This window comes from Lathyrus oleraceus, chromosome 5 (genome assembly GCF_024323335.1).
Source record: "Lathyrus oleraceus cultivar Zhongwan6 chromosome 5, CAAS_Psat_ZW6_1.0, whole genome shotgun sequence".
In the NCBI taxonomy this organism is placed as follows: domain Eukaryota; kingdom Viridiplantae; phylum Streptophyta; class Magnoliopsida; order Fabales; family Fabaceae; genus Lathyrus; species Lathyrus oleraceus.
The window spans coordinates 1,783,255-1,797,271 of NC_066583.1; the positions used below are offsets into that span (position 1 = coordinate 1,783,255).

Consider the following 14,017-nt stretch of genomic DNA (forward strand, 5'->3'; position numbering starts at 1 on the left):
AAAGTATCTCATCAACTAGTCATGTTTGTATACAGAATCAAAGTGATTTTAGTTATATCAATCATAACTAAACCCTCCAATAATCACTAATAGTGACACAACTAAATGATATAGATCCATCATGAAATGTGCAGCATGAAAATCACATGAAGTTGGTATATATATGTCAATTTTCAACTGGTCCTACTTTACTTTAGTGAGATCATTCAATAACTTTATTGTACAAAATGTAAACTGCTAATATCAAACTTTATTAATTAGAAAATATCCAAGATCACAGTGTCATACCCCAAAATTTGTCTCCCCCTTTCACTTTTCATATGACTTATGGTTTGAGATTAATCTGCACTTATTCATTCCGAATACATGTATATTATTCATTCATGTTAGAACTTTCAAACAATCATCATGGATTCAAAGTTTGTGACTATTTGTACCTAACAAGAGCCTAAGGTTTGCACAAGAACCAAACCCTGAGGCTTTGGTGGTGCAGTCAGTTTTGAATCAAACCACGAAACCCTAATCCTTGGAGCTTAAGACATTGGTTTATGGAGATTGCATCATAGTATGCATAAACCCTAGTTCTTGATCTTTGATGCTCATATATCAAGTGGTTTGCATTGGGGTACTAGAAACCCTAATTTTTTGTTCATGTAATTGGTGGACCATTTGGTTTGGATGCCTTACTTGGTTTGAGGTCCTTGATTGTATGATTTTCATCTTGATCTTGGCCTAACTATGGAACCCTAGTTCATGGAGTATGGTAACTGATCAGTTTGGTTTTCATTATGCCATTATTCTGTGAAATCTTTCATTAAGTTTAATCATATGTTGACTATGGATTATTACATGACTATGTGTTTGATGATTCATTTGATCCAATTCTTATTCAAGCTTCCATTCAAGTCTTGGTCATGTTGCATTCTAGTTTCCATTCATGTTCATAGTGCATTCATGGGCTCATGATTTATCATGCATTCCTAGTCCATTGATCTTTGATTCATGGTGCATTCAAAGTCCATTTGTCCAAATTTCATAATTCTTATTCAAATTCCATTTGTTCAAGTGTTTCAAAGTCCATGATTCATTCATTTCAAGGAAGATTCAAACTTTATTTTGGAGGGAAAATTGCTCATTTGAAAATAAAGCATTTTTGCATTGATTCAAAGAACTATTTTCATTCACACAATATCAAATTATAAAGTTTCTCCAAACAAATTACAAAAATAGAATTTGACCTACCATTGACTTTTGGTTAACTGTTGAGTTTTTAATTCGTTGGTCCTAACCCTAATGCCCTTTGACTCTTTATTCTTTTTCATTCTTCCATTTGATTGCATGGCCAAAACTTTCTTCATGTGCAAGCAAACTTGGGTTTCTTCAAGCTATCACCATGAGCTTTCATGAGCCTCCATGCCAAGCATCCTTGAGTCATGGCCAATGTACAAGCACTGCATCATTCAAACAACCTGCATTCAATACCAAAGCATCATTAAAACAAGGACAATTCATGAAGTGATCAAGACAAACATAGCCTAAGGGATTCATCCAATAGTGGCAATTGCAAGCATAATAACAACAATCCAATGCATCATTTCAAATTAACATGTTGATAGTAACAATGCATACATAGGAAAAGCATCATAATAATCATCTAATAGCTAGCATTAAGCTCATAACATAGCAAGGACATGGTTCAACATTCATTCATCATGACAACAAATTCATTATCACTAATTGCTAAGCAAACTAACAGCCCATTCAATATAACATAGAATTGCAAAACTCACATCCATTTCACAACCATAACTAACAAGATTTAATAGCAAATTCACATCCAACCATCAACCTATTAGATAACATTCTCATCACAATAATGCATCAGTAGCAGACGAAAACATAACAATTCACTAACAACTGCATTTCAAACTCAACTAACCAACTAACAATTTCAATTGAATCCAACAGAATTCACACATCCCTAAAACTAACAGTGTAAATCACCCCTAACTAATTTTCCCTTGATCCAAGTTAACGGAGTTAATTGTGTTAACTCCTTCACCTCTATAAATTGATTCATTCACCCTTTCATCAGATTGACTCATTCATTTCCACAAAATCACACACAAACTCGGATTCATGCTCTTTCAAATTCTCTCAGAAATTCACACCCCTCAGAACCACTCTCTCAGAATTCAATCCCTCTCCTTCACTCTCATCATATCTCACACGAACACCACAATAGAAGAAAGAAGAAGAAGAAGTGAACTAGAAGGGGAAAAGAGAAAAGTAGCTCAGAGCTGAGATTCATACCTGTAATCATCTCCATTAACATCTTCGCTTTTCTCCGGCAGGTAGGTTTCGGTTCTTCATCTTTAAATGCAGTTCTCGTTGCCATCATGTAGGGGAGGGGCCGAGGAATCAAAGCCATAACCTTAGGGACTTTGACTCCTCCAATTGGGCTTTTAATTAGTCTTTTTTCAGTTAGGGTTCTTATCCAATATGACTCAATTTTGAGATTTTAGGATGAATTAGATGAAATTGATATTTGATGTGGTTAAAGCTCATTGAGTTGTTTGAAATGGTATAGGTTTTTGTGTGTTTGATGCTCCACCTCCACCGATGGTGAATTCCAACGCGGCGAAGATTTACCGCTATGTATTTTGAACATGGAAATGAGTTGAACATGTGAACTGAGTGTGAAACTGATCCCATGATCCTCACTCATATCCAGATTGGGCTTCTCTGTTGCCTTAAGCCCACCTTTTTTGCTTAGCAATTCACCATAGAATTCCACTACACCCCTCTACTTAGAGGTAAAAGCCACATGGGCATGCTGATGGCCCCCCTACGCCCTAAATCTATCTACACCCTATTTCCAGCAATGAACCCCAATTTATCCCTTTTTTATTTTTTATTTTTTTTGCTTCTACATTCCTCTTGTTATCTTTTTATTAATTTTTTTCTTTGATAAAATTACTTAGAAAATCAATAAATAGATGTTTTAATTCTTACATTAGAAAATAATAATATTATTTGTTTCTTACTCTTTTAGAATTAATTGTTTTTGATCATAATTAGTTGTTTTGTCAAATGTTGATCTTTTTAGGATTAATTTTGTAGTGAATTGCTAATGAATAACACTGTGATGTCCCCTAGTTCTAGGATTTTTTTTAGAATTAGGATTAGTTTAATTTGATCAATCCTTAGGGTTTTGGGGCATTAATTTTCCTGTGCTTGATTTTCAATTGTTTTTATCCCTATTGATTGAGTTGATCAAAGTTGCTTTGATCAACTAAACCCTTTGACACATGCCTATTCCCCCAGTCTATTCAATTGATCAAAAGTCTCTTGACCATTTGATAAGACTCATCCACTGAACTAGAGCTCCATGGATCTCAAGAATTCATTTCAAGTTCAAAGGCTTCACACTTCAATCAAGTCAAGGCACTACAGATAGACTGGACACTAGACTACTATCCAAGCATAACAAAGGTTTTGTATCAACACTTGTCAATTGTGATTCGAATTTTGCGACATGAATCTTAAGCGGGAGGGAAAGGGTGAGAGGAAACATTCATATCCTCATTCTGAATATCTTTGGGTACGGGACGAATGACTCAGTTGCTCAAAGTATTCACCTCTACTCATAGAATTTAGTGAAATTCAAATCAAGTAATTGTCAAGTCTCTTTCTTCACAAGCAACATTGCATCATCTGGAGCAATAAAAAGGAATCTTCTTCAGCAACTTGTCAGTTATGATGAGGATTACACGATATGAGCCTTAAGTAGTAGAGAAGGGGTGAAAGGGAGCATTCCTATCCTCATTCCGAATATCGTTGGGTACGGGATGAATGACCCAATTGATCAAAGTACTCACCTATACTCATAGACTTTAGTGCAATTCAAATTAGGTAATTGACAAGTCTTCTTCAGGAAAGTACATCAACAATTCAACATTGTAATACCATTTCTTCATCAACCATACTCTCCTCTTCGGATCAAGTATCGTACTCTCCTTGATATCCACACAAACTTTGGGTTAATCACCTCTTGGTTAGACACCCATCTCTTAATCAGTTGCTTTCATTATGCCTATAGAGTTACAGACTCTGGCTACTTCTTCTTTTTCTTTATAGAGTTACAGACTCTGGCACTCTTTTTCCCTGCCTATAAAGTTACAGACATTGGAAATTATTCATCCTGCCTATAAAGTTACAGACTTTGGCATTCATTCATTTTTCCTATAGAGTTACAAACCATAACACACATTCATTTAAAAGCCCTATAAAGTTATAGACTTTGGCATTCACTACTTCTGCCTTATAGAGTTATAGACTCTGACAACATTTCTCTTTGCCCTTATAGAGTTACAGACTCTGGCTATCATTCACTCTGACTATAGAGTTACAGACTCTGGCAATCTCTTTCTGCCTTATAGAGTTACCAACTCTGGCATTCTTTTCTTTCTGCCTTGTATAGTTACAGACTATGACACATCCATGCTTCTTGCCCTGTAGAGTTACAGACTTTGGCAAGCATCCTTTCTTTTGCCTTGTAGATTTACAAAGCCTAGCACTCTTTCACTCTAGAGTTACAGACTCTGGCACTCTTTCATTCGGCCTATAGAGTTACAAACTCTAGCAATCATTTCTTTATGCCCTGTAGAGTTACAAATTCTGGCATATATTTGCACTTTTTCCATTTAGAGTTACAGACTCTGGAATTCTTCCTTCTTTCCCTATAAAATTATAAACTCTAGCAAGCATCCTTGCACTCTGCTTTATAGAGCTACATATTCTATCTATCTTTCCTTTTGCCTTGTAGAGTTACAGGCTCTGGAAAACCTTCATGCGCTGCCTTGTAGGGTTACAGACCCTGGCAAACCTCTTTTCCTGCTGATCGGTAAAATAGCAAGTGTACTATTTGCACCAATGTAGTAATAAAAAGGGAGTTATCCCGAGTATCGGTCTCGAGGACTGCGTAGAAAGTATCAATTTTTATAATAATTCAATTGAACAAAAGTTCATATGGGGTTGGATGATTGTTTTCACGATTGATAAGGAATAAAAATATAAAGCGTATAAAACTATTTTAGTCGATATGAGAAATAATGCTAAGGCCAGGTGTATGAATTGCTGTGTATTCCACTTTTCCCATATCATATAACATCGATGCTATTATAATTCAAAACAGTCTCTCCAGAGTAGTTTTCTCTAATTCCTTAGCCAAAACCATTTAACAGGCAATTTCACTCCTAATTCCTTAGTCATTCAAATTGTTGTTAAGAAATATTTATTTTATCAAGAATTTACGGTAACCACAGTTTGATCCTCATTTCTAAGTGATTAAATGCGAGTTTTATTATACAACAAGTGATAAGGTGGTTTGTCCAACTTAAAGCTTAACCAGAAACCAGAATTTCATTTGTCCGATAAAATTAAGCATTAAGCACGTTGTATAATAATTTGAATTACGAAAACATCAATGATTATAAGAACATGGATAAAATATTCATACAGAAGCAATTCAAGGACACCCCCATAGCATTGGGGGGTTTAGCCTCTCATAATATTCAAAGACAAAAGATTACAAATTAAAGACATTACAAGTTGTTGTTGATGAAAGTTGATCTTCAATTTCTTCCGATCTTGAAGATCTCTTCTCTTCTCCGCACCTTGCAAGGTTGCTTCCTCTTTTCGTATCTTTTCTTTTCACGATCAAAAAGTCCTTTTCTCAGTGCCCAAATTCCAACTAAATAGTTTCCAAACAACTAAAAACAATACCAAATGCCCAAAATGCCCTTCGGATGTCCACAGGAGTTAAAATAAGAAAAATCAGAATTTTGAGCAAAATGGCCAAAACGGGCCGTGTCAGGTGACATTGCTGCCCGTGTTGGCTCCTCTGTAGGATCAACAAGGCACGCCATACTGACACGGGCCGTGTCAGGTGACACGGGCACCCGTGTCAGCCCACTGTTTTACTTGGTTCATGATAGCTTGTTTTGCACATGCTGACACGGGTCGTGTCTGAAGGTGAGAAAAACAAGAAAGGGGGGGGGGGGGTTTGAATTGTTTGGAAAATAAGCGCTTTTTCAAAATGAAAATCACACAAGGATTTTTATACTGGTTCGCTTATAACACAAAGCTACTCCAGTCCACCCGGCCAAGGTGATTTCGCCTTCAACAAGGACTTAATCCACTAATCTTGAAAGATTGATTACAAACAACGTCTAAGAGAAAGATCTCTTAGTCCTCTCAAGTATACAGACTGCACAGAGTCACTTGAGGAAATACAACAAAGATAAAAACTTATGTAATCTAGAGTGCTTCTAAGATAAGCAAATATTACAACAGTAAGAACAAAAAGTGTTTCACGTTTTAAGCAAAAGCTATTTGAAGATTGAGAGAATAAAACGTTTTTATGAGTGTTGATGTTTCAGTATGTTCTTGTTGTGTTGTTGTACTTGTACCTCTCAATGTTGATTTGCAGTCCTTTATATATAGGATTGAAGTAGTCGTAAAAACTGATGGTCAATAATTTGAATTAATGCCATAACTTATATAGCTTCTTGCCAAGATAACTTTCTCTCCTTGAATGACTACTTTCCAAAAATAGTTTCTTTTCATTTGAATTTGGAGTTAACGTCTCTTTCTGTATTAGGAAATCCATTTCCAAAACTTTATTTGAAGTTAACGTTACTCTTCCTTATTTAGCAATTCCGTAATCAGAGTCTTCGTGTTTCTGGAGATCTTGGAATCTTGCTATCTAACTTCTGATGTTGATCTCTTTTGAGTTCTGATGGTTTCTTCAGATAGCGCTGAGAACTTCTGGAGTTTGACATACCGTTGTTCAGAGTCAGAACTTCTAGAGCGTACTTCTTGTTCAGATGCTTCTTGTAACACCCCGATAATAATAAAATAATTATTTGAATTGAGTTAATAATTTAATTATTAATTTAATTAAATAATTGGAAATTTTATTATTACTATTATTCTTTTGAATTATTATTATTTTGGAATAATAATTATTATTTGGAAAATATATATAAGTTGGAATTAAGGAAAAAGTCCCATTTGGAGTAAAAAGGTTTCTACGTGAAAAACAGAGAAAATCGTGAAAAGGGAAAGGGCAGAGAAGAGGAGAAAGGAGCTGAAGAGCAAAGGTTGAAGAACGGAAAGGCTTGAAGCTCAAAGATTCGCCGGATTGTTAAGGTAAGGGGGGTTTATCGTCGATTAATGGGTATTTTGGGATAAAATGTCATGGGTAGTGATAAGCCGTTAATTTGACCCTAATTGGGATTTGGAATGCTGAAAATTTGTGATGAATAGGTTGAGTGAAAACCGTAATCAAATTGATAATTGTGTGTGTAATCAAACCGATAAATTGGTGATGAATGGCGACGAGTAAGTTTGAGTGGGAAGGGTCTGGAATGGGCACAGGAGATCCCTGCCCAAAGAAAACGCGTCTGGTGAACTGTCATGTTCGCCTAGCGAACATAACCTTCGCCTAGCGAAGGAACGCGCCTCAACCTCGCCCCAGCGAGATTGAGAGGTTTTGCTACTGTAATGTTCGCTGTGGACTCGCTGGAGCTTCGCCTAGCGAGTGAGTGCTAGCTGTGTTTTTCACCAAAACAGAATGAGTTCGCTATTACCTTCGCCTTGAGCTCGCCTAGCGAATTAATTTACCAATTTCCTGGAGCTGTTCGCCTTGAGCTCGCCTAGCGAACCAGAGCTTCGCCACTGCCTCGCCTAGCGAGCAAGGCAGAAGAAGTGTTTATGCATGTGTTGCTGAGGTGTTTCATACATGTGTTGAGAAAGTGTTTTATACATGTGTTGATGATGTGTTGATACATGTATTGATGATGTATGATGATATGCAAAATGTTGTGAATGTATATATATGCATGTATTTGTGAATGGACTGTTGTATGGCTTAGAGTGTGAGCATATGTCCATTGTGAGTTGTTGTTGATGCTGCATTGCTTGATGATTAGTGTGCATGGCATAGCCTGTGGGGCTGTAGCTAATTCCCATTGTGAGGAATTGGTGAGTGAATCGTTGTGAATTGTTGTTGATGTTTGCATGCTAGATGATTAGCTTGCATAGTCTAGCCTTCGGGGCTGTAGCTAATTCCCATGGTGAGGAATTAGTGAGTGAGTCACTAGGTCTCAAATGAGTGGGACTAGTGAGCTTAGTAGCCGTATCCGGAGGGATCGGTGAGCTTGAACTATATGTTCAAGGATAGTCGGTACCGCATGTGTAGAGTCTCATTGCATAAAAATATGTATGGCGTATAATATGAATGGATGTGTTCCAATATTATACGTGTGTTGTGTGTTGTTAAGTATGATTTGAGATTATACTGGTATTGTATATTGATGTGAGTATGATGTTTGAGCCAATGAGCTATTACTGAATGTGTATTGCAATTAGGGTGATTGATGTGTTAATTACTTGGCATTACATGTTGTTTTATAATGCTTATTATATTGATTGAGGAACTCACCCTTACATCTATTTTTCAGGTAACGAGCAGTGAGTTGAGTAGAAGCTAGTGCTATGGAGTCTAGTGTCGTCCCTAGTGGGTCATGCTCTGGTAGATGTAACATCGGGAGGGAATGTTTGACTATGTTTTAATTTAGTTGTTGATTCAACTTTACATGTAATGTAGTACATGATTTGAATGTCGATGTTTTGTACCCGCTGCGAATTATGCAAAAGAGTCTTATTTTGATTTAATAAATGAGCATGACAGGATATTTTGATAATTGTTGTGAAATGATTGTGTGACACCCTTCGGGGCATAATTACTCTGATTGATATGTTATTATTTTAATTAAATATTTTGGGGTATTTAGAAGGGTGTTACATTAGTGGTATCAGAGCATAGTCGGTCGAGTCGAGTCGTAATTATTCTGTTTCCCCTGTACGGTATAGGTGTTGTGTAACCCTATCAGTACTTATTGTTTTAGTTTGTTGGGTTTTCAGAATAGAGATGGCTGGAAGAGGTAGAGATGATGCTGCGATTGCTGAGGCTCTGGGTATGCTAGCTGGAGTACTTGGAGGAAATCCGAATGTTGTGGGAATGGGAGCTGCTCGTCAACTGAGTGAGTTCCAGAAGAACAATCCTCCAATGTTTAAGGGAGCATACGATCCAGATGGCGCTCAGAAGTGGTTGAAGGAGATCGAGAGAATCTTCCGAGTAACTGAGTGTGCCGATAACCAGAAGGTCAGGTTCGGTACGCATATGCTGTCAGAGGAAGCTGATGATTGGTGGGTTGCTACCCGCACTGAGTTGGAATCTGCTGGAAATGCTGAGATCACTTGGGCTGTGTTCAGAGAGAGATTTCTGAGGAAGTACTTTCCAGAGGATGTCAGAGGAAAGAAAGAAATAGAATTCTTGGAATTGAAGCAGGGTAACCGGTCTGTTACTGAGTATGCTGCTAAGTTCACAGAGCTGTCAAAGTATTATACTCCCTATAGTGAGGCTGCTGGAGAATTTTCGAAATGTGTGAAGTTTGAGAACGGGTTGCGTCCCGAGATCAAGCAGGCGATTGGATATCAGCGGATCAGGGTGTTTTCTGATTTGGTTGACTGTTGCAGGATTTTCGAACAGGATTCCAAGGCTAGAGCAGAGAGCTATCAGCAAAGGGTTGATAGGAAAGGTAAGAATCAGATTGATCGTGGAAAACCGTATGCAGCTGGCAAAGGTTTCCAGCGGCAGAGTGGGATGAAGAGGCCTAGTGGGGGAGACTCTAGTGCTCCTGCTAAGTGTTATAGATGTGGTCGGGCTGGACATCGTGTTCATGAGTGTACCAGTGCTGAGATGAAGTGTTTCAAGTGTGGGAAAGGTGGTCACTTGGCTGCAGAGTGCCGATTGAAGACTGTAACTTGTTTCAACTGTGGAGAGTTGGGTCATATCAGTCCCCAGTGTCCTAAGCCGAAGAAGGAGAATCAGTCAGGAGGCAAGGTTTTTGCTCTATCAGGTTCTGAGACTTCTGCAGATGATCGTTTGATCAGAGGTACGTGTTATATTAATGGCTTTCCTCTTATAGCTATTATTGACACAGGTGCTACTCATTCTTTTATATCTGTGGATTGTGCTGTGAAGCTTAAATTAGAGATATCTGAGATGCGTGGAAGTATGGTGATTGATACTCCTGCAAAGGGTTCAGTGACTACTACTTCGGTTTGTTTGAGTTGTCCTTTGAATATTTTTGGTAGAGATTTTGGGATAGACCTTGTGTGTCTTCCATTAGTGCAGATTGACGTTATCTTGGGTATGAACTGGTTGGTGTTTAACCGAGTTTATATCAACTGTTTTGATAAGACGGTGATATTTCCTGAGACTGAGGAAGGGCAGAGTCTGTTTCTATCAGCCAGGCAGGTGAATGAGGAAATGGCAGATGGGGCAGAGTTGTTTATGCTGTTGGCAACTTTAGAGGCTAAAGATAAACTGGTGATTCGTGATCTAGCAGTGGTGTGTGATTTTCCTGATGTGTTTCCGGAAGAAGTGAATGAGTTACCGCCAGAGCGTGAAGTTGAATTCTCGATTGAATTGGTACCTGGTACTAGACCGATATCGATGGCTCCGTACCGTATGTCTGCTGTTGAGTTAGCTGAATTGAAAAGTCAGTTGGAAGATTTGTTGGATAAGAAGTTTATTCGTCCAAGTGTGTCACCGTGGGGTGCACCAGTGTTGTTGGTTAAGAAGAAGGAAGGTACTATGAGGTTGTGTGTGGACTACAGGCAACTGAATAAAGTGACGATCAAGAATCGGTATCCTTTGCCGAGGATTGATGATTTGATGGATCAGTTGGTTGGTGCGAGTGTGTTCAGCAAGATAGATTTGAGATCTGGGTATCATCAGATACGTGTGAAAACTGAGGATATTCAGAAGACTGCTTTCAGAACGAGGTATGGACATTATGAGTATTCTGTAATGCCTTTTGGTGTGACCAATGCGCCTGGAGTATTTATGGAGTACATGAATAGGATTTTCCATCCGTACTTGGATCAGTTTGTTGTGGTGTTTATTGATGACATTTTGGTGTATTCGAAATCTGAAGAAGAGCATGCTGAGCATTTGAGAGTGGTTTTAGGAGTGCTGCGAGAAAAGCAGTTATTTGCTAAACTGTCTAAGTGTGAATTTTGGTTAGAAGAAGTTAGTTTTCTTGGTCATGTGATTTCAAGAGGTGGTGTTGCTGTTGATCCTTCTAAGATAGAAGCGGTATCTAAGTGGGAAGCTCTGAAGTCTGTTGCTGAGATTCGAAGTTTCCTTGGTTTGGCTGGTTATTATAGGAAGTTCATTGAGGGATTTTCTAAGTTGGCGTTACCGTTGACGATGTTGACTAGAAAGGGGCAAGCGTTTGTTTGGGACTCAAAATGTGAAGAAGGTTTCCAAGAGTTAAAGAGAAGGTTGACTACTGCTCCTATTTTGACGTTACCGAGTTCGTCGGAACCATTTGAAGTTTACTGTGATGCTTCATTGTTGGGTTTGGGTGGTGTGTTGATGCAGAATAAGCAGGTTATAGCTTATGCTTCGAGACAGCTGAGGGTTCATGAAAGGAACTATCCGACGCACGATTTAGAGTTGGCAGCTGTAGTGTTTGTTTTGAAGTTGTGGAGGCATTACTTGTATGGATCAAGATTTGAGGTTTTCAGTGACCATAAGAGTTTAAAGTATTTGTTTGATCAGAAAGAGCTGAATATGAGACAAAGGAGATGGTTAGAGTTTCTGAAGGATTATGACTTTGGTTTGAATTACCATCCGGGTAAAGCAAACGTGGTGGCTGATGCGCTGAGTCGGAAATCATTACATATGTCTATGTTAATGGTTAAGGAATTGGATTTAATTGAGCAGTTTAGAGACTTGAGTTTGGTGTGTGAGAGTACTCACAACAGTGTTAAATTGGGAATGTTGAAGTTAACGAGTGGTATTCTGGAGGAGATCAGAGAGGGTCAGAAATCCGATATGCATTTGGTTGATAAGTTGACTTTAGTGAATCAAGGTCGAGGTGGTGAATTCAGAGTTGATGAGAATGGTGTTTTGAAATTTGGTAGTCGGGTGTGTATTCCGAATGTTATTGAGCTTAAGAAGAGTATTCTTGAGGAGGGACATCGTAGTGGCTTAAGTATTCATCCTGGAGCTACGAAGATGTATCATGATTTGAAGAAGTTATTTTGGTGGCCGGGAATGAAAAGAGAAATTGCGAGTTTTGTTTATTCTTGTTTGACTTGTCAGAAGTCAAAGATTGAGCATCAGAAGCCGTCTGGACTAATGCAACCGTTGGCTATTCCAGAGTGGAAGTGGGATAGTATCAGTATGGATTTTGTTTCGGGTTTACCGAGGACAAGTAGGAATTTTGAAGCCATTTGGGTGATTGTTGACAGGTTGACAAAATCGGCTCATTTCATTCCGATCAGAATGGATTATCCGTTAGAGAGATTAGCCGAGTTGTATATTGAGAAGATTGTAAGCTTGCATGGTATTCCGTCTAGTATTGTTTCGGACAGAGATCCTAGATTTACATCGAAGTTCTGGGAAGGTTTGCAGAGAGCTTTGGGAACTAAACTGAGATTGAGTTCTGCATATCATCCGCAGACTGATGGTCAGACTGAGAGGACGATTCAGTCACTGGAGGACCTTTTGAGGGCTTGTGTTTTGGAAAAAGGAGGCGCTTGGGATTGTTATTTGCCTTTGATTGAGTTTACCTAAAACAATAGTTTTCATTCGAGCATTGGTATGGCACCGTTTGAAGCTTTGTATGGTAGGAGATGTCGGACACCGTTATGTTGGTATGAGTCCGGTGAGAGTGCTGTGGTTGGACCGGTGATTGTTCAACAAACTACGGAAAAGATTAAGATGATTCAGGAGAAGATGAGAATTGCTCAGAGTCGTCAGAAGAGTTATCATGATAAGAGGAGGAAGTCACTTGAGTTCCAAGAGGGAGATCATGTGTTTCTTCGTGTTACTCCGGTAACTGGTGTTGGTCGAGCTTTGAAGTCGAAGAAGTTGACACCGCGATTTATTGGCCCTTATCAGATTTTGGAGAGGATAGGGGAGGTAGCCTATCGTGTCGCTTTACCGCCGTCGCTTGCAAATTTGCATGAGGTTTTTCATGTGTCTCAGTTGAGGAGGTACATTCATGATCCGTCGCATGTAGTCCAAATAGATGATGTACAGGTGAGAGATAACCTGACTATTGAAACATCACCTATGAGGATCGAGGATCGAGAGTTGAAGCAGTTGCGGGGTAAAGAGATTGCCTTGGTGAAGGTAGCTTGGGGGGGCCAGCAGGTGGCAACGTGACTTGGGAACTGGAGAGTAAGATGAAGGAATCTTATCCAGAGTTGTTCGCTTGAGGTATGTTTTCGAGGACGAAAACTCTTTTAGTGGGGGAGAGTTGTAACACCCCGATAATAATAAAATAATTATTTGAATTGAGTTAATAATTTAATTATTAATTTAATTAAATAATTGGAAATTTTATTATTATTATTATTCTTTTGAATTATTATTATTTTGGAATAATAATTATTATTTGGAAAATATATATAAGTTGGAATTAAGGAAAAAGTCCCATTTGGAGTAAAAAGGTTTCTACGTGAAAAACAGAGAAAATCGTGAAAAGGGAAAGGGCAGAGAAGAGGAGAAAGGAGTTGAAGAGCAAAGGTTGAAGAACGGAAAGGCTTGAAGCTCAAAGATTCGCCGGATTGTTAAGGTAAGGGGGGTTTATCGTCGATTAATGGGTATTTTGGGATAAAATGTCATGGGTAGTGATAAGCCGTTAATTTGACCCTAATTGGGATTTGGAATGCTGAAAATTTGTGATGAATAGGTTGAGTGAAAACCGTAATCAAATTGATAATTGTGTGTGTAATCAAACCGATAAATTGGTGATGAATGGCGACGAGTAAGTTTGAGTGGGAAGGGTCTGGAATGGGCACAGGAGACCCCTGCCCAAAGAAAACGCGTCTGGTGAACTGTCATGTTCGCCTAGCGAACATAACC

The 14,017-nt window shown here is 38.5% G+C and overlaps 1 long non-coding RNA gene across 1 annotated transcript; it reads right to left on the reverse strand.

The window, feature by feature from the left end:
• Positions 1 to 1,135: 1,135 nt before the first annotated feature.
• LOC127086457 (uncharacterized) lies at positions 1,136 to 2,798 on the reverse strand. The gene is made up of 2 exons (XR_007789485.1): positions 2,314 to 2,798; positions 1,136 to 1,469 (listed from the first exon to the last, which is right to left on the reverse strand). It is a non-coding gene; the product is annotated as an uncharacterized LOC127086457 (long non-coding RNA).
• Between the last annotated feature and the right edge of the window lie 11,219 nt (positions 2,799 to 14,017).